The sequence below is a fragment of the Mustela putorius genome, unplaced genomic scaffold (assembly GCF_011764305.1).
Source record: "Mustela putorius furo isolate JIRA1106 unplaced genomic scaffold, ASM1176430v1.1 tig00000480_pilon_pilon_pilon, whole genome shotgun sequence".
Classification (NCBI taxonomy): domain Eukaryota; kingdom Metazoa; phylum Chordata; class Mammalia; order Carnivora; family Mustelidae; genus Mustela; species Mustela putorius.
The window spans coordinates 5833831-5857153 of NW_025421397.1; the positions used below are offsets into that span (position 1 = coordinate 5833831).

Here is a 23323-nt window from a genome sequence, read left to right on the forward strand (position 1 = left end):
CAGGGTGTTTTTTCTGCCTCTAGGTCACGAACATTGGTTCCATTCCCCAGATTGGGAAAATTTTCATTGAGAATTTGTTCAACTATATCTTCTAGCCTTCTTTCTTTATCTTCCCCCTCAGGGATCCTGATAATTCTCATGTTGGAATGTTTCATGGTGTCACTTATTTCCTTAGTTCTATTTTCATGGTTTCCAAGCTATTTCTTCCATAACTCCTCCTAATCCTTTTTCTCTAACAGTTTGTCCTCTAGATCACTAATTCTACCTTCTGCCTCAATTACCCTAGCTTTTAGAGTATTTAGATTAGATTAGATCTCATTGATAGCATTTTTTACTTCTTCCTGGGTGGCTTTCACTTCTGCCCTAATCAATTCCATGTTGTCACCTAAGGTTTTCTCCAACCTAGTCATTACCTGGGTAATTGTTACTCTGAATTCCCTTTCCGACATACAGTTTATGTCTATATCCAATAGTTCTGATGGAAAGGACACAGTCCCTGGATTTTTTCTCTGTTGGATGTTCCTCCTCCTAGTCATTTTGGTGAGAGGTAGTTGAATGGTGAGGGATGTGTAGCTGAATTTATCAACCATGATTCAGGCAAGGTGCACCCTGGAACTCTTTTGAACAATCAGAAATCATCACCAAAAAAAAAAAAAAGGAAAAAAAAAGAAAAGAAAAAAAGAGAGAGAGAAAGAAAGAGAGAGAGAAAAAAAGAGAAGATCCAGCCAGAATGGTCCCCAAAGGTAAGTTTTATACAAACAAAAACGGACAAACAATAAGACCAACGTAAGTAAATGATGAGGAAAAAAATTAAAAAAAAAATAACCAAGGCAAAATGAACTCCAAGGATAAGATTTATATAATACCAGAACAAAAACAAATACACAGAAACACTGACAGAAGAAATGGATGGGAGGATGGTTATAAAACCTTGATGTGGATGAGGAAGGTTATTTTGATTCTTCCTGGGTGTATCTTGATATCTTTGTTAAAGGACTCAACTCTCTAGAGATAAAAGGAAATTAAAACTGCTTTCTATATAGGGGTAGTACTGATTAGGGAAAGAGGATTACCTTGAAGCTCATATCTATATGTATATTAAAAAAATAGAAAAGCAAAAGAAAAACACAGGTATATGTATTTAAAAAGTTCAAGTTAAAGGGTTATTATGGAATATGTTGTATGGAGCCTGTCATTGTAATGGTAAGTAGGTTAAAAAAAATTAAAAAAAAAAAGAATAGTGAGAACGAATTAAAAATATAAGTTGTATTTATAAGGTTTTAGGTAAATACCAGGAGCTTAATATCTGGTTTTCCCCTGATATTGGGGTTTTACAGTTTTATGGGGACCCTGTGGTGGATTTCCTCTTGTTACTTTGGCTGGCTTTCTGGGGGAGGGCTTGCTGCGTTGCTTTTCAGTCAGTCTTGCTTGGGTTGAGTTCTCCTGCCCCCTATCAAGGGGCTGGGTTCTGTGGAAACCAGTTTTCAGGCTTTTGTTCTCTGGAGGTTTTTGTTCTTTGGTTTCTTTTTGCAGCTTTTCAGAGGTTTAGTGGAAAGCAAACTGCACCCAGACTTCCATCTCAGAGAGAAGCCTCAGTCTGCTCCCCTCTGGGTGGTCCAGAGCACATAGATTCCCCCTTTACAAACTCCACTGAGTCATGAATACTCCCACAGGCAGTGCACATCCCCAGCCACCATCCCAGGGGTTGCCCAAAGTGCCCGCTTGTCTCTGCACTCCCATGCCAGTAAAACCATGAGCGATATTGGTCCAGGGAGCCCACTTCCAGTGACTGCGTGGCCAGGACTGCTGTCTGGGGTCCAGACCTCAGGTTTTGCAGGTTGTTGCCTGGTGTTGAGAGATCCCAGCCAGAGATAGCCCACTGAGATTTTCAAGCCTGGGCTTGAGACCATCAGCTAGCATCCAGATGGAGCTCTTTCAGGGGAAGGTGGTGAGCATGATTCAGATCCCAGTCACACAATGCATGCAAAGTGCAAAGGCTGTGGTTCTAGAGAACCTAGTCTAGTGCTGGTACAAGCAGCAGAAAGCCAGCGGCTCAGAGACCACCGCCTGCAGGCTTTGCCACACTCTCTCTGGCCCGGGTGGTCACCGGTGATGGCTGTCCTGGGTCCATGGGCTTAAGACCATGCCTGTGACCACCCAATTTCACCATTTTCCCCTTAAGATATTTGCTCTTTTTGAGTGCTTTTAACCAGAATCCAAGTTAATGCTGGTCCCCAATCACAGGGCACTTTCATATTGGGGTATTATTTTCCAATGGCCCAGTTCTGGTGGGCCCCTCCCCTTTCTGTTTATCCTCTGATATCAGTCTGATTTTTCCCACTCTGCTTTACTTTTCCACTGGTGTCTTCTGCCCTCATAGAGACCCAGAAGTGTATAATCCTACATCCTGATTTCATGGGTGTGCAGAGTGTTCTGGTAGAAAATTAGTTCACTCTAGGGGACTGGTTGAAACAGGGTCTCCTAGTTCTCTGCCATCTTGTCCTTACTGCTGTTCATACTCTTAATTTACAGTTTGTTGATTTTTAAAATATCCATTGATGCTTGGTTGTTTTTTGAACAGTATCATAAACCAAAAACCACAGACACCAATATCTTGAGGGAAAAAAAAATCTAAATACTAAGCATATTATTGAGACCGATGTTATTATTATTATTTTTTTTTTTTTGAGAAACAGGTACTTAACATTTGTTTGTGTAGAATATTTTATGTAATATATGTTATGTCAGAAAGTGTAAAGGGTCTAAGACTTTACCAGACTTGCAAGTAAACAAGTTAGTCTATGGAATTTCATGTATATCCTGACAGAAGTACCAGACTGCAGAGACACAGGCGATGCACTACTCACACCAACACACCAGCCTGCGTGGAATCTTGGTGCCAGTCCTTTGAGCCCCAATCCTCAATGGAACACACAGTGTCACAGTTTGGAGGCTGATAAGTCTAAGATCAAGGTACCAGCAGATTTGTTGTCTGGTGAGTGCCCACTTCCTGGTTCACAGACATCTATCTTCTTGCTGTGTTTTTACATGATCGAAGTGGGGAGGGAGCTCTCTGAGGTGTCTTTATAGAACACTAATCCCATTAATGAAGGTTCTACCCTCATGACCCAATCACCCCCAAAGGCTCCACCTCCTAATACACCTCCCACATTGATCTTAGAATTTCAACAAATGAATTTTGGGGGGAACACAAATGATCAGCCAATAGTCCACAGTGAGAATCAGGTATTATTTGGGTATGCAGTGGATTCATATTATAGGAGAGGTGCTCCAAAATTATAACACGAAGTATTGGACAGCAGCTATATCATCCCTTTAGCCCTATGGGAGAGAAATGCTTTATTTTAATCTAAAATGTCAAAGGGTGTTGTGATCTGAGGAGGGGAATCTCTCTTGGTTTGTTACACTGAAATCAAATCTGATGTCCCTCATGGGATGGTGTGCCTAAGTTTCTTATGACTCTAGAATGTAAGCAAATCTTCAGGAAGATGAGGGCAATTTCTACTATCCTGAAATGTGTCCAGGAGTGAAATGTTCTGTAATTCCTTTCCTAAGAAGACCTGAAATATAAAAGACAAAAGAAAAAGTAAAAAACAACCCAGAGAAATCCAGGAAGAACTATTGTCCGGCATTATGTTTATACTAGAATCAAGTAAGATTCTCATAGGCTCACAGGGTTTCTGAACACAACAATGGCTCCTAATTCTTCTCAAGGTTTCGGTGTGGTAAATCAAGACCCTGTCACTGAGACTATTCTTAGTGAAACTGTCTTGGAGCCTCAGGCTCTTAATGAAGTGGAAGATAAAGAAGAAGAACTATTACCAGCCGGTTAGAAGAAAGTGAGAATGAATTGGTAAGTTTAAACTTTCAGTCAAATAGGAATGCAGACAAGTTTCTCTGCCAACTAAAGGAAGATAATTCTGAGTTAATTAATAAATTGTGGACTCAGCAGAAAATCAGCAGAAAATTGTGACACAGTCACAAATAACAACCCCTCCAGGAACTCCATCATCTGCCCCCTCCATCAATGAAATAAAAAGCTGGCTCTCAATACTACCAATACTGCCAGGAGAATCCACACCAAGCTTCAATCTGAAGAATGTACTGAGACTCTAGACTCAAACTATATTGTGGGACAAGTGTTTTTCACTTAATACACTTAATAAAAGTGTATTTACACTTAAAGTAAAAGGAAAACTGGACTTGCATGCTTTTATCAAGCAGAAGATAATCACTTTAGCAGCTAGTACACCTCCAAAGACTTACCAAATAGCAATAAATCCAGGCTGGGTGCCCTCAAACACATGCTACGTGAAGTGGAACACTAAATGGAAGGATGTGAATGATGGACAGAATGTCAGGTCAAGGGACTACAGAGTAGTCAGTCTTACAGGTTTCATTCTCTCACCAGTGAGCTCCCTCTATTGTCTGGTTTGGTACCATAAAGAATGTGAGCTCCAGCTGCATAAAGTAGAGATAAGGCAGCAACTGGAACAACTGTTAGGTGATCATCGAGAGCTCACTGATGCACTTACAGCAGAAATTCTTCTTAGAGAAGAAAATACTGCTACCCAGGCAAGAGTTTAGCAGTGCATGGTCATAACGGGTGAGCAACTTCTGTCACTCACACATGCCATGAAGAACTGTCCTTTGATAAACAGCAACAAAAAAAAGTCAGGCATCAGAAAGGGAATCCATGAGTAGGATATTTATAGATAAATCAGAGGCCCTGCTATAAATGCTAATGTCTCTGTGCCACTGATCTTCAGAGTGGAAGAAGTGGTTGAGTTCCCAGAGGAAAACTTGTCTGTTAGACTATCTCGAGTACCAACCTCCCCAGATAGTGTGAATCTGGCCAATAATTTTCCAGCACAGATATTTGGGCCTGGCAGCTCAAATAAACCATAAATACAGAAAATCAACTCAGAATTCTCTCCCCTGTAGGATGTATTAAGGAGGACTGTTCAAACTCATCCTGCTTTACAAATCCCTTCATTATGGAAATGATTGAGAAGGAACAAAATTGAGAAAAGAAGACCTTACCTAATGGTGCAGACAATCAGAATTCAAACAAGGAAAGTTATGGCTTCATACTCAGTGGTGGATGGTCTCTTCCATGGGAGGAGATCTGGAGAATGAAGCCCAGTGTCCTTACATTAACCCCTTGAAGCCTCTCTGTAGTTCTTATTCAAACACTCAGCAGGACCAGAACCTCCAGCTTCTTAGAAGAGTCCCCAGTACTGGGAGATGGGCAACAGCTTAGAACAAATGAGGCATCAATACAAAGAAATGACATCATGGCACGAATTGCTGTGTCAACAATGTGGAATTCACCTATCAAGGCACATTGGAAAAATAACACTGGGCCAAGAGAAGAGCAATGGGATGGACTTCAAGAATGAAACAAACGAGGTAAGTCATGCAAGTGACATGAAGGCTACTTTTGTAGCAACATGATCTCTAACACCAAGTAGCATGGAGGAACGGATTACAACAACGAATCAGCAGAGTATGGCTGCTCATGATGAAAAGCTCTTGCAGAGCAGCAGACACTTGCTGGTTTGAATCCCTCCTCTCCACCAACATCACCCATTCTGTCACCTCTCAGAGCACAGACTGAAGGAGGAACGAGGACAACTGAGGTATCTCTTATAGGAACAGAATCCCCTGAAAGTTCAAAATGTAGTGCTATCTCTCTCACTACTGGGATAAATATAATAAGATCTTAAGGGGCTACTAGGTATTCTTGTTCTCCATTAAACACTACCTTAGGAAGTAGGTGATACATACCTCTTCATACAAGAGCAAACATTGAGGAGAAAAATGAAGAAGGTTGGTTTGTTCTGTCTACCCACTTGTCATGAATGAAGTTAGCTGTACTGATTTTGTTCTCATTAATATATCCTTGGGCTTCCACTCCCTTTTCCCTGTCCCTGCTTTTAAATTTTCATGTCCTTCTTTTAGATAAAACCTACACAGATCTTATGACATAGTATTTATGGAGCAAAGTATTTTAATTCTGACCTTTTCAATTGACTTTCCAACAACTAACCAATCTATAATCTCTGGTAAATATAATATTGACTATAGGGGAAAATTATAAACTTAAAAACTTTCCAGGAACATTTTTTGAGGCTCTAAGATTTCTTAATTTTTTTATATTTTTTAATTTATCTATCTACCTACCGACCTATTTATTTTAAGTAGGCTCCTTGCCCAGCATAGAGCCCAGTACAGGGCTTGAACGCATGACTCCAAGATCAAGACCTGAGCTAATACCAAGAGTTGGATACTTAACTGAATGACCTACCCAGGTACCTCTTCATTCATTTATCATTTATTTAAAGTATTATTAAGCTCTAATGATAAAATAAACACAGTCACAATCCAGCTAAAAACAATGTATAATCACACAAGTAGACAGAAAACTGCAACTATGAAAAGAGCTACCAATAGAATTTGACAGTTACAGAGATCAGAGAAGCTTCCCTGAGGCACTGATGCTGCTTAATGAAGAATGATTGTAATTTACCTAGAGGACCAAGGAAGGAAGGAAGGATACTCCAAGGAGAAAGAATGGCATGTGTGATGCCCCATGGAGGAAGCATAGCCTGTTCACAGCCCAGAGCAGAGGGATAAGGGCAGGTGGGATCCTGGTATAAGAAGGTGGTGGTATATAATATGAAATTTGCATTTGTTTAGGGATAACTGGCTTTATTTACTATAATAAATAAAAAGCTATGGAGGTGTTTGTAGGGGGGAAAGAGTATGGTAATTTAATATACGTTTTCAAAAGATAGCTATGGCTGATGTTTATCAAAACAGAAAAAGACCTGCCAATATAAATGTATCTTGCAGTATGAATTCAAGCAAAGTACAGCCCATAGTGAAGTAAAACACTGAGTGCAGACTTCTTATGTAAGTATTTCGTGACTTATGATATCACATATATATTATGATAGGCAGAATTCTGAGATAGCCTTAAGAAGCCTAAATTCTACTGTGGGGCTCTATAGACTACTCTCCTTTTTGAGGAAAGGAATAGTTTGTGAATATGATGCGATAAGACTCCTCTGATTAATTTACTAATCATATGACTTAATCAAAAGGGAGATTACATAAGTAGGCCTGTACTAATCAAGTATGCCCTTTAAAGGGTCTTGTCCTTCTGAATTTAGGGAAGTCTTAAGGTAAGAGCAATGGATGAAGGCACATATCAAGGACCTGAGTGTGCCACCTGGGAGCTAGGAACGGCCCAGATTAGGCAGCCAGCAGGAAAGCGGGGCAGGGGGGGGGGGGGCGGTGATTGCAGTCAGACAAACACAAGGAACTGAATTCTTCTAATCACCTAAATGAGTTTGGAAGACTCTAATCCCAGATGCCAATCTCAGTCCCACCCAATACATTAATTTCAGCCTTGTGAGATCTGAGAAGAGGATCCAGCTAATTTGCCCAAACTCCTGACTCAGAAAAAAAGTGTAAGATAGTATGCGGGTGTTGTTGTAAGCCCCTAAATTTTTGACAACCTGTTATACAGTGTTAGAAAACTCCGTGTGTGTTTCTGTGTGCATGTTCATTCTATAAACAATGAAGACCTTTTTCTTGAATTGCTCTTAACAAACAATTATCGCTGTGCTATTGAATTCCTAACTTCATTGTTAAATTAGGACAAAGTTTTAGTCAAAGTTTTGACAAAGAACATTAGTCATCACTATACAAAAATACACTGGTATGATATAATTGTTGAGTCATTAACATGAAGTTGAAGATACATTGCAATTAAATTAAAAAGCAATTTTTTTTTAAAGATTTAATTTATTTATTTGACAGAGAGAAATCACAAGTAGATGGAGAGGCAGGCAGAGAGAGAGGGAAGCAGGCTCTCCGCTGAGCAGAGAGCCCAATGCGGGACTCGATCCCAGGACTCTGAGATCATGACCTGAGCCGAAGGCAGCGGCTTAACCCACTGAGCCACCCAGGTGCCCTAAAAAGCAATTTTGAAGATGCTTTCTGACCACTTAGATTTGAAGAGGTTCAAATTTGTAGTCTGAATTGGGGGTGGATGCTGTTGTGTAGTCATAGGTAAAATTAATGCTTTCATCCCAACATTGTCCTCTCCAGATTAACCTCATGTCAGCACAGTGCATAACACCTCACCTGAATGGCCGCAGAGAGTGTTAAATATTTTCTAAGCTGAAAATTAAACGATTTGAAAATTCTAGATTCAATATACTGAAACAGAGAAATCATAGTGGTTGGTAGTTAAATGAGTCTGCATGGTCAATCATTTCATTACTAATTGTATTTCTTTTTTAAAGATTTTATTTATTTATTTGATAGAGACACAGCGAGAGAGGGAACACAAGCAGGGGGAGTGGGAAAGGGAGAAGCGGGTTCCCCACCAATCAGGAAGCCTGATGTGGGGCTCAATCCCAGGACTCTGGGATCATGACCTGAGCTGAAGGCAGATGCTTAATGACTGAGCCACCCAGGTGCCCCACTTCTTTACTAGATGTCCATAGATTTTCCCCAAATGCTTAAATATCAAAATGAAGTTTCAACTACTGAATAATACATATAGTATATACTCTATGTTTGTATAAAATAGCATAATTTTGATACTTAAATAAATCTCCATTTATTTTACCAGTATTACATAGAAGAGAAAAAAATAGTCAATATATATCCATATATATCTATCTCCAACATACACATGCATATGTGTTTATATTATAATAATTAATGAAAACAATTACTAAAAATAATTTCCCCAATAATTTTTGTATATTTATACTCAGGACAATTCATGTTTGATAAACCTATATGTATGTATGTATACATATATATGTATAAACTTATATAAACTTATATATATAATCCTATATATAAATGTGTGTATAGATATATATGTATATATAAATACATAGTCATATATTTATATATAAATATATATATATATAGAGAGAGAGAGAGAGAGAGAGAGATAGAGAGAGATACAGACCTATGTGTGGAATACTATCATATATATAACTTGAGTTTATAAACTTGTATATATATATATATATATATATATACACACATTCATGCTGGTTGACTGAATGAAAAATACATTTTGATTATATAACTAAGTAACTATATATCTCTTTGTAATTAAAGATATTTAATAGAAAAATATTTATCTTATAAAATATAATTATATAATTAAAAGTATTCATAGAAATATCAGTATTATTTTTAGAAGAAAAATTTTTTATTCTTATTAAAATTAAACATTAAAATTTTGATGTTTTATGATAATTTTTTTAAAGATTTTATTTATTTGACTGATAGAGATCACAAGTAGGCAGAGAGGCAGGCAGAGAGAGAGAGGAGGAAGCAGGCTCCCTGCTGAGCAGAGAGCTTGATGTGGGACTCGATCCCAGGACCTTGGGTCCATGACCTGAGCCAAAGGCAGAGGCTTTAACCCACTGAGCCACCCAGGCGCCCCTGTTTTATGAGAATTTTAATTTAACTTTAATGTTTTATGTTTTAATGTTAAAACATAAAAATTAACATTAAAATATTATTATTATTTTCAGAGAAAAGAAAATATCCCTAGCTGAGTCTTTTCAGCTTTTATCAAAGGAAAATTAGAAGTTTTCCTATGGATGAACAAAGCAGTAGCATTCTCTCCCTTTTGAGTGACACACTAGGCAAATATCAAACATTTTGTTAGTGCACTGCATAGAGAGATGTATTTTTCAAAGGTCTCAAAGTCTTGACAACTATATGTTTATGTATATATACTTACATATATAACTGTCCTTGGATGAATTATAGCATAAAAACAATTCATGAAAGATATGAAGCAAGATGTGTGAAAATATTAGACTCTTCTGAAATTATAACTTCTAATCATTATAATTACCCAATATTTTAATATATTTCAAAAAGTTATCCAACTTTGTCAGTAGTTTAGTCACCAGTGACACTGTACTAACTGAAAGATATTAAATTAAAAATACACAGCACAAAAACAAGGTTTCTAAAAGTTAACTGTTGATATATCTATATATATATATATTTCTCATTCTGAAAAATTACCTACATCTACCATTTTGACATTGTGTGTTCAATATGTAGATATTGTAAAAACAAATTTAGTTACCTAAATTTTCAAATGAGGATGATATTGAGGTAAGAGAGTTAAAATCAAAACTTTTTCAGTGAATTACCTTAATGACATGACTATACATTGGCTTCTATACTAAGATGCAGAAATGGATGTACAATTAGTGAAGATGTACATTATAACGTGTTGTGTGATAGAAAATATTGGTATAACTTGCTTTTCTTGCTAGTATTTCACCCATCGTATTTTGTAGAAATAACACTTATGATGTGGTAAGTGTCCAATAAGACTAAATGTGTCTTTCAACATATAGATATTTTTCTCTTATGTATGATATATAATTCATATTGAGCTTTCCTCAAAATAATCAAGTCTCCCAATATCAAAACCTTACTCATCTATTTTTCTTCAGGGAGAAAGAGAAAGAGAGAGAGCATGAGAAGGGGTGGGGAGCAGGGAGAGAATTTCTCTCTCTCTGAGAGAGAGAGAGAGAATCCCAAGCAGGCCCCATACCCAACACTGAGCCCAGTACAAGGCTGCATCCCACAATCGGAACATCATAACCTGAGCCAAAATCAAGAGCCTGATACTTAACTGACTGAGCTACCCACGTGCCCCCAAACTTCACTCCTTTAAAAAAAAGAAATAATGCTTAAGTGATTCATGAAGGATTATGATATAACGCTAAAGACAAATAAATTGGTTGGTGTTGTTATTTTATTATATCAATTGTGCTAGTAATAATTTATAATTTAAAAACCCATTTTATTCCAAAATTTATAGAACATGAACCATAGAATAGATGTTTTATCATAAGATCTTATTTAAAAAAAAAGACTCAATTAAATTAGCGTCATCTATTTGTTTGGCCAGTAAAGATTTTAATATTCCCATTTTGGTAAGCAAAACAAAGCTTAAAAAGTAAATATGTTAACCAAGATCATATAGTTAGTAAGCAGCTAAATCTGTTTATATCCAAGACTTAAGTTTTATAATTATCCTACTTATACAGCAGCCCACATAACCAATGAACTTGGACTTTTGACATAGAAGAAAATTATTGATTAAAATATTTTTTTAAAAAAAGTAATCTTCACTGACTTTGAAATCTTTTGTGTGAATGGTTGAAGTAAAATATGTACTTCTAGCTTATTATTTCATTACAATTTTAAATAAAAAAATCAAGTGGAAAAAAAAGTAGGAAAAATGAAGCATTATTTAATTTGTCAATGTACAAAATATTTTCACTAAAGTACCTGCAAAGTCGTTGACAGTATTAGGTCTTCTCTCAGACTAAAATAAAGATTTGACTGACAAAAAAAAATACAGCCTAATTTTTTAAGTGAATTGGATTTTCTGAGTACTTGATGTTTTGTCTCTATAGGATCAATGAGTTGCCTGTTTTTCCTAGATGGAAACAGTTGAATTAGAAAGCGTGCTTCTCTTTGTCAGTCCATTATAAAGCCTAACAGAGTAGCCAGTCAATGTCAATTTGTGTGTAACATTTCCAGTGAGGTTCCCAGGAATCCGAAAAAAGAACAGCATGGGACCTAGGGGCAGGACCTGCTCTTTAAATGGTGTTTCAGAAGAAAGAGTCATGTGCCTGTTACTAGCTCTTCTGAGATACCAAGCAGAGGAGAAGTCTTTAACAAACTGAATTTTAAATGAACGTTGATCTCTTTGTAGAAACAGAAACAGCATTTCTTGAAAAGGAAACAGTCAGGCAATTAATTCTGGGTAACTAATTTGGTATAGAAAGGAAGAAAATCAGGCTAGCTTGTCAGTTTAAAAAGTAAGGATGACAGGAAAATAGTGAGGGAGATGCAAATCATTTCACCCACCTAAAATGTGGATTTGTCAGGATGAGAAAATATCACTATTGAATGTGTCTATATTAAGATTGAAATTTGACATTCTACATGAGGAAAAAAAAACAATATTAATAATATTTTAAAAGTATCCTTTAGCCAATTTGATGAACTTATGTAAACTGAATTGTGCGAATAATTTAGCTTTCCAAAATATATTCACAGGAGCATATATTTCAACTGATTTTTACAGGTGTTGAAAGGTTTCTGTAGGATATTGAGTATAAACATTTAGACTAACAGTTTTATTTTTTTTAAGATTTATTTATTTGAGAGAGAGAGCAAGAGGAAAAAACGTGAGCAACGGGAGTCACAAAGGCAGAGGGGGAAAGAATCTTAAGCAGACTCCTGAGCTCAGAGCCCAATGTTGCTCAATCCCAGAACCCTGAGATCATGACCAGAGTTGAAATGAAGAGTCAGCCACTTAACTGACTGAGCCACGTAGGCACCCCTAGATTAACAGTTTTATTTGATGAAGATATTCTGCTCTCTTTAATATCCTAATATGTACGATAAATCTCTAAGATAGGATAGAGTATTCAGTAGTTCCTCAGTAATTTTCCTTTTTTATCATTCATTCATTCAGCAAAACTGTTTTTCAGATCTCCCAGACACTGTTCCAGGCACTAGGAAATAGCAAGGAATAAAACAGATAAAACTTCCTACCTTCAGTGGTTTTGCATTCTAATTGAACATCTTATGGGTATAATGTTCTCTGTAGTAGTCTGTGAAAAATGCTGACAAAATATATACATATTGTTTCAGAATTTAATAGGATAATAGGTAACACTTGTCTGGTGTAGAGCAATGTGGTTCTGGATATTTTGTTAGCAGAGAACTTGAGACTTTATTTGATGCCACTCTGAGAATACTTATTCAAGGAATGAGCCATTCAACATATACAATTGATAAAATTAGAAGATAAAAAGCCAATAATCATAAATATCACTTGAGAAGTCAGACAAGTTGAATAGTGAACTAGAAAATCATACAATTTCATATTGGGGGCTATCATGGTAAATTAAAAGAAGTGATGCACGGAAAGTTCTAAAATTTTAAGGCACAGGTAGCAAGATTCAGACTATTTCCTAAAAGAATACAGTTTAATGCAAAGTGATATTCTCTGTAGTATAGCCACAGACTACCACACAGCTCTTCTTCTCCTAAGAATTCCACTAGTTGGCATTGTTGAAAAAAAAATTATTAAAAGTGAAACCATTATTCTGTAGTATCATTCAGATTAATGGGAGAGTCACGCTCATACAGTGATACACTCTGGAAGCAACAAGGGTGCCCATCAAATATGATGACTGCCTTTATATGAGGCTGTCTACATTGGATTATCAGTGTCAGTGCCTTTATGCTGTCAGACGGAATCTGATCCGAAAATATGAACCCACATGAAATATAACAGATAGATTTTTTTTTAAATAACTGCTGGATGTGGCTCATGTTCTGTATTTACAAAAAAAAAAAAAAAATTAAGCTCCACTGTAGATGTGAAGCCCAATGCAGGGCTTGAACTCATAACCCTCATATCAAACCCTAGACTGAGGTCAAGGGTCAGATGCTTAACCATTTGAGCCACCCAGGCACCCTTCATGTTCTATACTAAAATGAGAAAAGAACCATCCAAAGTGGCTCACAATGGCTTATAATTATTACTCAATTATTATTCAATTATCATTAGTTGCCATTTGTTGAGTTCTCACATATTCCAGCACTTTGCATATCATCTCATTTAGCCCTTACAACAACTTGGAAAATTAATTACTATTATCCTCATATTGCAGAAGAGGACACAGAGACATATCAAAGTTAAATAACAGATGAAGTTCACACAGTGGCCCTGATTTTTACTATCTCATCTGTAAGAGGCCAAAGACGGCACTGGCTCCACTATTCTCCCAGTTTTAATTCAGGTCTGAGCTCTTTCTTTGATAAACACAGGATCCAAAACACAGCACAGCAGTGCTCAGCACATAGGGATTACTCAATAAATATTTGTGGATAAAATCAGAGATACGTATATAATTAGAACAGTCTTCACTCTCACTTATAATTGAAAAAATTCCATACTAGGAGTAAATTCCATACTAGGATTGAACATAAAGTTGATCGTTAACTTTGATCATTATCTAGCAATAGGAAATGGATGTTTTTTTCATTCCCAACCAACACTGTGTTTAAAATGTGCATTCTATCTTGAGACATCGCTTTTCAAACACATTTTCTCCAATCTACTCCTCGAAAACTTATTTGAATACACAAATTGACTCTTGGATATGCAAATGTACATCACAGTTTAAATTTAATTTAATTTGATTCCATATAAAATAAAACCAATGATTAAACTGGTCTTTTTATTGTATATTTACTTTACTTTTGCTAACAGAATGCACTGCTTAAAGAGAGACACTTCTGGTGTTTGCAAATGTGTCCTGATTTGCATGCCTGGAAAAAATTGCAAACAACTCAGTTCTATTAGTCAATACTTATTGATCACAATCAGAGTTAGTTATTCAGGTATACTGATCATAAATTATAGCCATAACATTTATTTTATAATAATAAATTACAACTTTAATTAGAAACTCTCTTGTGATTTTTTCATTTGTAAGGATCTCTTTATTGTTATTTAGAGCTCTTCTATGTAATCAATACTCTATTAAGGTTTCAAGTTAATAGTCTGTATGAATCAAAAATTTAAAAGCTGTCCTCAATGAAAAAATCATTATCATTATTATCTTGTTGTTTAATATTTATTATGCACCACATTTCTTCACTGAGCTTTGACATTATTTATTTTAGTTTTAAAGGTCTCAGTAAAATACCTATAATAAAAATGAGAAAATTTTGTATTTGCTTGAGCTTGAAAGGCAATTATTTTTAAACTTGGGGTTCTCTGTATTCTGAATTTACTTAAAGTTTTATTTGAAGAAAGGGGGCCAAAACAGTTGAGCTAAAAATTTCAGAGATTTCTAACGTATGAAAAATTCTCTTATATTCTTTTTTGCTTTTTACTTTGATATTATTATAAATCACTTAGTAATCAAAATAATTAGCAACAGATACTGTCCTCCATTCTCCCAGACTAGAGTCTATATGTTGGTTTCACTTTTTAGAATAATATGTTGCAAAGGCAATTACATATTCACAAACCTCCATGTTCTCTGATATATTCCCAAATTCACACAAAAACCATACAACGGAAATTTTGTATAATTTTTAAATACAGATATTACTAAGATATAATTCTTCAAATAAGTATTACTTGAGGGTAAATTATGTGGTAGTTACCGCGTTATCCTCTAAGGGATGTACAAAATGAGACTACCTTTGAATTAAGCCAAGAAAGTGAAACACTTGCATATAAAACATAATAAATAAGACTGTTGCTCTCGACCCGCAAGGACGACAAGAAGCCTGGTTCGGTGTTAATGCTTCATTCCCTTTATTTAATGCTTCATCCCCCTTTTATTTCGTCAACTTCCTTAGCTTATATGCAGCAGGGTGACCAATAAGGGGCCAAGCAATAGGGAGAGCCAATGAGAGTCTTGTTACTATGCTGATTAAATTTGAAACAGCCAATGACTATGTCCTCCTTTAGGCGGGCTTCACCAGAAAGTTTGTTGTTTACTTGCAGCGTATTTTGCTGGCAGTGAGCCAAGCGCCCGTCTTGTAATGGCAGGGACTTTCCTGGCCGGAGGCGGTCCCAACATCACTAGACAGTAAACAAATGTAGGAACATTGAGGTAAAAGGAGCTCTTATTGACAGTTAGGGACGATGGGAACAAGCCCCAAGTGAAAAACATGCACTTGGGCTGGGAGGCCTAGGTGGCTCAGGTCATGATCCCAAGGCTCTGGGATCCAGTTCCACATTGGGCTCTCTGCTCAGCAAAAAGACTGCTTCTCCCTCGCCCACTCCTCCTGCTTGTGTTCCCTCTTTTGCTGTGCCTCTCTCTGACAAATAAATAAATAAAATCTTAAAAAAAAAAAAAAGAAAAAGAAAAAGGAAAAGAAAAACATGCAGTTGGGGCACTTTCTGTTGGCTGTTATTGTTATGCTGATTCTCTGACAGAGCAAACCCAGGATTCAGCCCAATATATACAAGCCAGGCTTAAAACAAACTCCACAAACCTGATGACCACGGCTCCAAGGCACTAGTGAGTTCCCTGAGTTGCCTACCAATATTACTCAATCAGGAGGAGGACCTTCTGTCCAGGCAGGAGGTGGCTTGTCCAACCAATTAGGAGGAGACGTTTTTTTTTTCTTTCCTTATTAGCATATTGGGCCAGCTTGGGAACTTGAGCAGGAACTTTATATAAGCAGGGCCTTCCCCTGTGTGGCAGAGGTCCAACGAACTACTCTGTTAACGCTACGTCTCCCTTCAGTTCCAGATATAGCTCCAACAAAGCCTTGCTTGTGCCTTTGACTTTGGGGTCCAAACTTATTTCTCTTCCTTCTACGGTTATTGCTGGGCCCAAGACCCCAACTCGGGTTCTTGGTTCTCTGACCTTCATGAACACATACAGTTGGTGAAGGCTGGAGAAGCTATTCTGGAATTCATTTGGATTAACTACAGTTCAACAAACAAGCAATAAGCTATGTTATGTTCAGTTGAGAGCAACAGAGAACAAAATACCCCAATGGTTTAAAACACAAAATATTTAGAAGTGTGCAGTTCAGAGCTGATAGGGCACTCTGCCTCACAAACTCCTCACAGACCCAGAATCTCTTCATTACTCTGCGCCCCTAAAGTGCAGCCCCTATCATCTTAGTCCAAAGAATAATCTACATTCCAGACATCAGGATAGAAGAAGAAATTAAAAGAGGACAAAGGTGATATATATTTTTTGTTTTGTTAAAGAATAATCAAGACTGCCTTAATGTTAATTTCAGCTTGATTAAAATTTAAACAGATGTTTTCCTGACTGTAAATCCCTAATCTCTTTTTTGTTAGAACAATTACTTTAGAAACTTCTAATTGCAGATTCTTCCTCTGCTCCTTTGAAATGTATGTAAATCTCCCAGCCTCTAGCCAGTTTTACAATCTAGAAATGTCTTTCTCAGGGACCTGGAGCCATCCTTTTCAAATGTGATCAAGAAAGATAGCGCTCCTATTTCTCAGTTTCTATGGGACTTCTGTAGCCTTACTTTGATGAACACCAGTTAGGAAACACAGATGATCTAAACACAGAGAAAAAACACTTGCAAACTCAGGAATGACTCAATGTGCTCAACACATCCCAAAGGTCAACTGACCCCAAGGAAGTCTGGTTCTCTACTACTTTCTACTACTTTCTCCATTGTTTAAAAACCCTCCTGCCTTTTGTTGTGGTGGATTTGAGTTCATTCTCTCTTCCTTATTGCAACAGTCTTGAATAACATCTCCCTTGCCTGTTTAATTTTCTTCCGTATAATTTGTCTTTGACAAGCAGTTTGCCACAAGTTCCTACATAATACTCCACCTCAACAGATTGACCAGAACTTTGCTGCTAGGCCACTGGGAAATGTAGTCTTTCTTTTGAACAAAAGAAATTTTTTGAATAAAAAATTTTATTATTGTGAAAGAAAAAGGATAATTGACAATGGAGGCAGCTAACAGTCATTCCATGCAATCATTTACTTAGTAACTTATGTGCAAAAATAATAAGAGATGAATATCACTTTTTGGCAGTTCTTAAAATATGCAGTACTATTTTCAAGATTCCTAGTGTTTTATGTCTTTCTTCTCTTATCCACTTACCCTACAAAATTTAGCTTCATAATTAAAAAAAAAATGTTTTCAATTGTTTTTTAATGTTCTTTCTTTTCTTTTCTTTCTTTCTTTCTTTCTTTTTTTTTAAATTTTCATTCCATTGTTCACTAATTGACATTGGACACCGTCTTGTGTTGTGTTGAGTCATGTACATTGCTTCATGACAATTTAGCATATATTTTAGATTTTTAACACTTAAGTTCCTAACACTTTTCCCCAGTGTTAGGAACAAAAGCTTATGGATGGCTCATGTTCAGACTGTCATGTGCTCATCCTTGATCAATTATTGTGGTCAAAGGGATAGAATATGATGATTATTTTGTGTTCACGTGACACATTCACCCCACTAAATGGACTTATTTCATCAAATCCATTTAGGCTTTACTCAAAGAAATTAAGGAAACTTTTACTAAAACAAGGGAAAATGTACTGAAACTGATTTTTAATGATTATGTTTTAGGATTCTTTCTTTTGCTCTTTTGATATCTGTCTCCGTGTCTCCCTCCCTCCCTCCCTCCCCTCAGTTCTTTACAACTGACCTATACTACTGGATTTCTAAAGCTTTAATAAAGTGTTATAATTGGTGTTAAAGGAAGTTTCTTTGGGTTACCTCTCGGTTTCAATGTAGGAATGCAAATAAACCTTACCTGAAATTACTTTAATGCTTTCTTTTTCTTTTTTTTAAGAGTGTTTTTTTTTTCTTTTTAAGATTTTTTTTTTTTTTTTTAATTTATCTGACAGAGAGAGCTAGACAGCAAGACAGGGACCATAAGCAGAGGGAGTGGGAGCCCAACTGCAGGGCTGCATTCCAGGACCTCAGGATCATGACCTGAGCTAAAGGCAGATACCTAATGACTGAGCCACTCAGGTGCCCCACTTTAATGTTTTCTAAACAAATAGACTGTGATCTTTTTGAGATGAAACAATGGATTTTATTTTTCAGTATATGCCTAGCCTTGAAAGCAATGCCAATTTTTGTTTGCTGAATGCTAATCTGGTTTAGGAAAATGAATATAAAATGATATTGACTGTATTACCTTTGAATGCTGAAATTTTATATGGTAATTATTTAATGATAAATATGATCATTACATTCTTTATTAATCACATATTAATTTCTTAATTTTAAGGGTGAGCAATTGTACTACGATTGGTTAACAATGACTCTGGACCAGAATAAACTCTACTAAATACAACAATGCTCAGTGAGCATGGACTTAACCAGAACTACCATGAATTTGCTCTTTTTCCAGTAGCAAATATTCATAGTAAAAATATCTGAGCTAATTAGTCAGGAACTAAAAGAACTTGGATTACAAAATTAGAGTGTACTAGCCTCTCTGGCTCTCCATTTTGAGAGTCTTTACAACTAATTCATCCGTAGATCTTTACAATTTATTTTTACTCCACAATTTATCTCTTGTTGCAATGCTGCCTTGCATATTACTTCTTGGAAAGCAGATTTTAATGTTGTTGTTATATTTTTTGATAGTCTTAAAAACTCATTTCTTATCCCCATTTCTTAACTCGTCAACACTCACTTAACTTGCTTTTAAGTATTATTTATTTATTTAAATTTTCTTTAGCATATATTTTAGATTTTTTTATATACTTACAGTACAATGATTATCATGAATACTGTCTTTATGTGGTAATCCTTTCCCCCCCCCCCCAGGGAAGAAAGAATGCTATGAAAGGCATGATAGAAAGAGAAAAAAATAATGGTGGATATAAAATAGATCTCAATAATGTCAAAAAGCCACTTTGAATTACAAAGATGAAGGATAGTCATTATAAGTCAAGTTTAGCATTTAAAATATAATATTTTAGAATTCCATTTCTGGGGAATATAAGGTCTTTGGTCCTCTTGCAATGGCTAGCTAAACAGAAGTATAAATAAAGAGCTTGTGGTTATTATCAAGATCAAAATCTCAAGAGAAAAGTTGTGTATGATCATCTATATGGATATTGAAGTCATTAATATATAATACAGATTAAAGTTGAAATAATTGTGAGCTCAATTCAGATAGCACATGAGAAGAGAGATAATAAGATTCATTGTTATTAAACCTAAATTGTTTTAGATGAAGGACAAGGCATGATTAGCTTGCGCTGAGATTCCAGGGGGTATAGGTGGAAATTTTAGGAGGAGATAGAGGCTGCAAAACACTGTCAATATGTCAGTTTGTCCTAATTGGCAGTCTAGAAAGAATGCTATTGGGTTGCCCCTCAGGATTCCAAAATTTGGATGAAACTGTCACAGTTGGGCAAACAAACATAGAACCAACTTTCTGAGACCAGATAGTAGCAGGAGAGGATTCTTTGGTTTTATAATCTTCTGGGGGAAAAAAAAAAAGAAAAAAATATATATATAGCGCCTAGGTCATTTGGAGGTCTCATACTTCACAAGTAGAATTAGTCTTTCCAGGCAAAGTTGTTCAGTGCTTCTTTATAATAAGTCATTTGAAGAGATAGCTAAAAAAGAAGAGGTTTCAGTTTACCTTTGCTTACTGCACTGAGTGAGTGAGATTGGAAAACATCAATGTGCTCCCCTCATAAACTCAAAAACACATATTACACATGATGCAATTGAAGGGGCAAAGGCACTAACATTTTTTGATTCACTATATTCTTGGAGTACAGAAAATGCTGATGTTATCTCAATTAGATAATAAATTACTGGTGGCAAATATGGGTCATATATTCACTTTTAATAACATATATGATACACAAAACACTGCTATGTTGGATCACAATTGTCATTAATAAATAAAATTGAGCATTAAATATGTAATGTTGCATTCTTTGCATGAGAAGATAAAACTTCAACCAAATTTGCATTGTCAAGAGTTAAACTTACAGATACACATGATCACAAATACTAATTGCTGCTTTTTTCAGAAGACACATGTTACATTCTGTACCTTCTATTTACTCATTTTTCAGCAGAATTTTCTTTGAATATTTCATTTTTATCTAATTATTTTATTATTTAGGATAAATGCACATTATTTTACCTTTTACTGATAGGCTCAGTTATATACTGCTACTTTCCTAGTTTTTGATTATCTATATGTTTACTTTCTTAGTCTGTCTTAGAATCTATTTTAATACACTACCAACCATGTACAAAACAGCTCAAGGAATAGAAATAAACAATTAATGTAATTGATACTTTAGGATGAGTACTGGAAATTACTTAACATCAAGAACAAGAAGGGGTCTAGAAAAGAAGAGAATGTAGAAAACACTAAGACAGGAGTCAGAAGCTATTATTTAATAAAGAATTTGCAAATGAAAACATAATGAAAATGAATTCTAGATAAGTAATAGCACATAATGGGATCTAAATGCTATATTGTTGTAAGAGTATATAAATTGATTTTCTAGTCGCTATACTGTATTTGTCTGACGAGCCTATTGTTGGAAAGTAAGAAACAAGAGGGCAGGGACTACATGTACCTTGTTGAATGTGGTCTCATATAATCTAGTACAGTGGCAAATTCATAAAACCATTCAAAATGTTTCTGATGACTGTGAAAATACGGACTCCTTAGAACAATATTATCTCTTCATGAATGAGGTATGCAAATTAAAATTTTCAGAGTTTAGAATAATGTAATGCATGTAACGGTTTATATATACATAACATAGCATTTTGAAATTCTGGGTGCTCTTCGGAACATTTGAAAATAAAATGATATGAACACATACCTTTGACCTTAATCTCAAATGTCCAATAATTATTTGCAATGAATATATGAATAAATTATTTCTTCATCCCAGTAGATACAGTGATAATTTTCACAAGTTAGTAAAAAAATATAAAATACAATTGTCTTTTTAAAGGTGGTTCTATCCTCAACATAATATTTTAAGCATTGCAAGGTATGTCATTAGTATAATCAAAAAAGCCTTATTAATTACATAAAATTTTATAGTATTTCAAAAACAAATTAAAAGTCATCATGCATTTCTTTTTACTTGAGTAATTCTGGAATTTTCACTTCATATTACTGTTAATTCTTTCAGTATTTTTATGCAAAATAAAGAACATATTCTTTTAAAAATGTTTCTATTCAAAGTTAGAATTATCTGACATGTATTTGCAACTTTAGGTTTGGATTTAGCAAAGGTGTCTTACTCTATTAGGACTGCTATAACAAAATACCAGCCTGGGCAGCTTATAAATAGATGTGTATAGCTCACATCTCTGGAGGTTGGAAGTTCAACATAAGGGTGCCAACAAGACAGGTGAGAGCCCTCTTCTGGGTCAAAGGCTTCTCATTTTATTCTCATACGGTGGAAGGGGCGAGGGGGTTCCCGACATCTTTTTTATAAGAGTACTAATCCCATTCATGAAGCAGCCACCCTCATGATTAAATCACTTCCCAAGGGCCTCACCATCAACATTGGGATTTAGGATTTCAACAATCTTTTAGAGGACATAAACATTCAGACCTCAGCAACAGATGTTTCAAATTTCTTTTCTGCCACTTGTTGAATAGATGTTATATAATCCTGATCAACTGTGCAAAACTGCAAACTGTACTCCCTCCACTATATATTTATGTGTGTGTGTGCATATATATATGCACACACACCCAGTAATACCATGACAACTCTCAAATAAATGGAGATGCATACTAGAAACCTAGTTATTAACAGTTTCAGAAATTAGATGAAAATTTGAAGACATGATTTGTAGAAAAATGTCAGCAGCACTGACCATATCTTCAAATCTTTCTATATTATTTATGTATTTTTCTTTCAGACATTCAGGTCTTTAATTGCAAAACCATCAAATTACTCAAATATAGGGGCGCCTGGGTGGCTCAGTGGGTTAAAGCCTCTGCCTTCGGCTCAGGTCGTGATCCCAGGGTCCTGGGATGGAGCCCCGCGTCCGGCTCTCTGCTCAGCAGGGAGCCTGCTTCCTCCTCTCTCTCTGCCTGTCTGTCTGCCTACTTGTGATCTCTCTCTGTCAGATAAATAAATAAAATCTTAAAAAATACTCAAATATATATGAAATATACATTATATATGAAAAATGTTATTTATCTATATACAGGGTAATTTAATGGTTATCCTATTTTAACCATATATATCTGATACATATATATATATATATATATCTGGGTGTAGATAGATTAATGCCCCTTAGAAAGAGAAAGAGCAAAAGACAGAGGAGGAGAGAGGGAGGTAGTTTTATTGTGAATATGGCTTTAAAGTATGGGAAATCCAAATGAAAAGCTTGCAAAATAATCACATTTGTTTTGACCTTATACAGAAGTATGTGTATGTTAAAGTTAAGCTCATGTGATTTATTTTTAAAGCACAACTATGTGTATTTTCCATTTTCCTGTGATCCAAAACAATGATGTACTATTGGCTTTATCTCCATGTTATTATTATTTTTTTAGTTTATATAGTATAGGTGAGTTTGGTTTATGTATGTTGTATTATTTAAATTTGTTGTTTCCATAAAGCATTTACAGAGTTGATGTAGACAACTAGTTTAAAAAGTCCAGAAAATGTGAAAGGTGATGTCTTGATTTTGTTTTC

The 23323-nt window shown here is 35.7% G+C and overlaps 1 pseudogene; it reads left to right on the forward strand.

Moving 5' to 3' along the window:
- Positions 1-730: 730 nt before the first annotated feature.
- On the forward strand, positions 731-5885 carry LOC101670403 (annotated as a pseudogene).
- The last annotated feature ends 17438 nt before the right edge of the window (positions 5886-23323 follow it).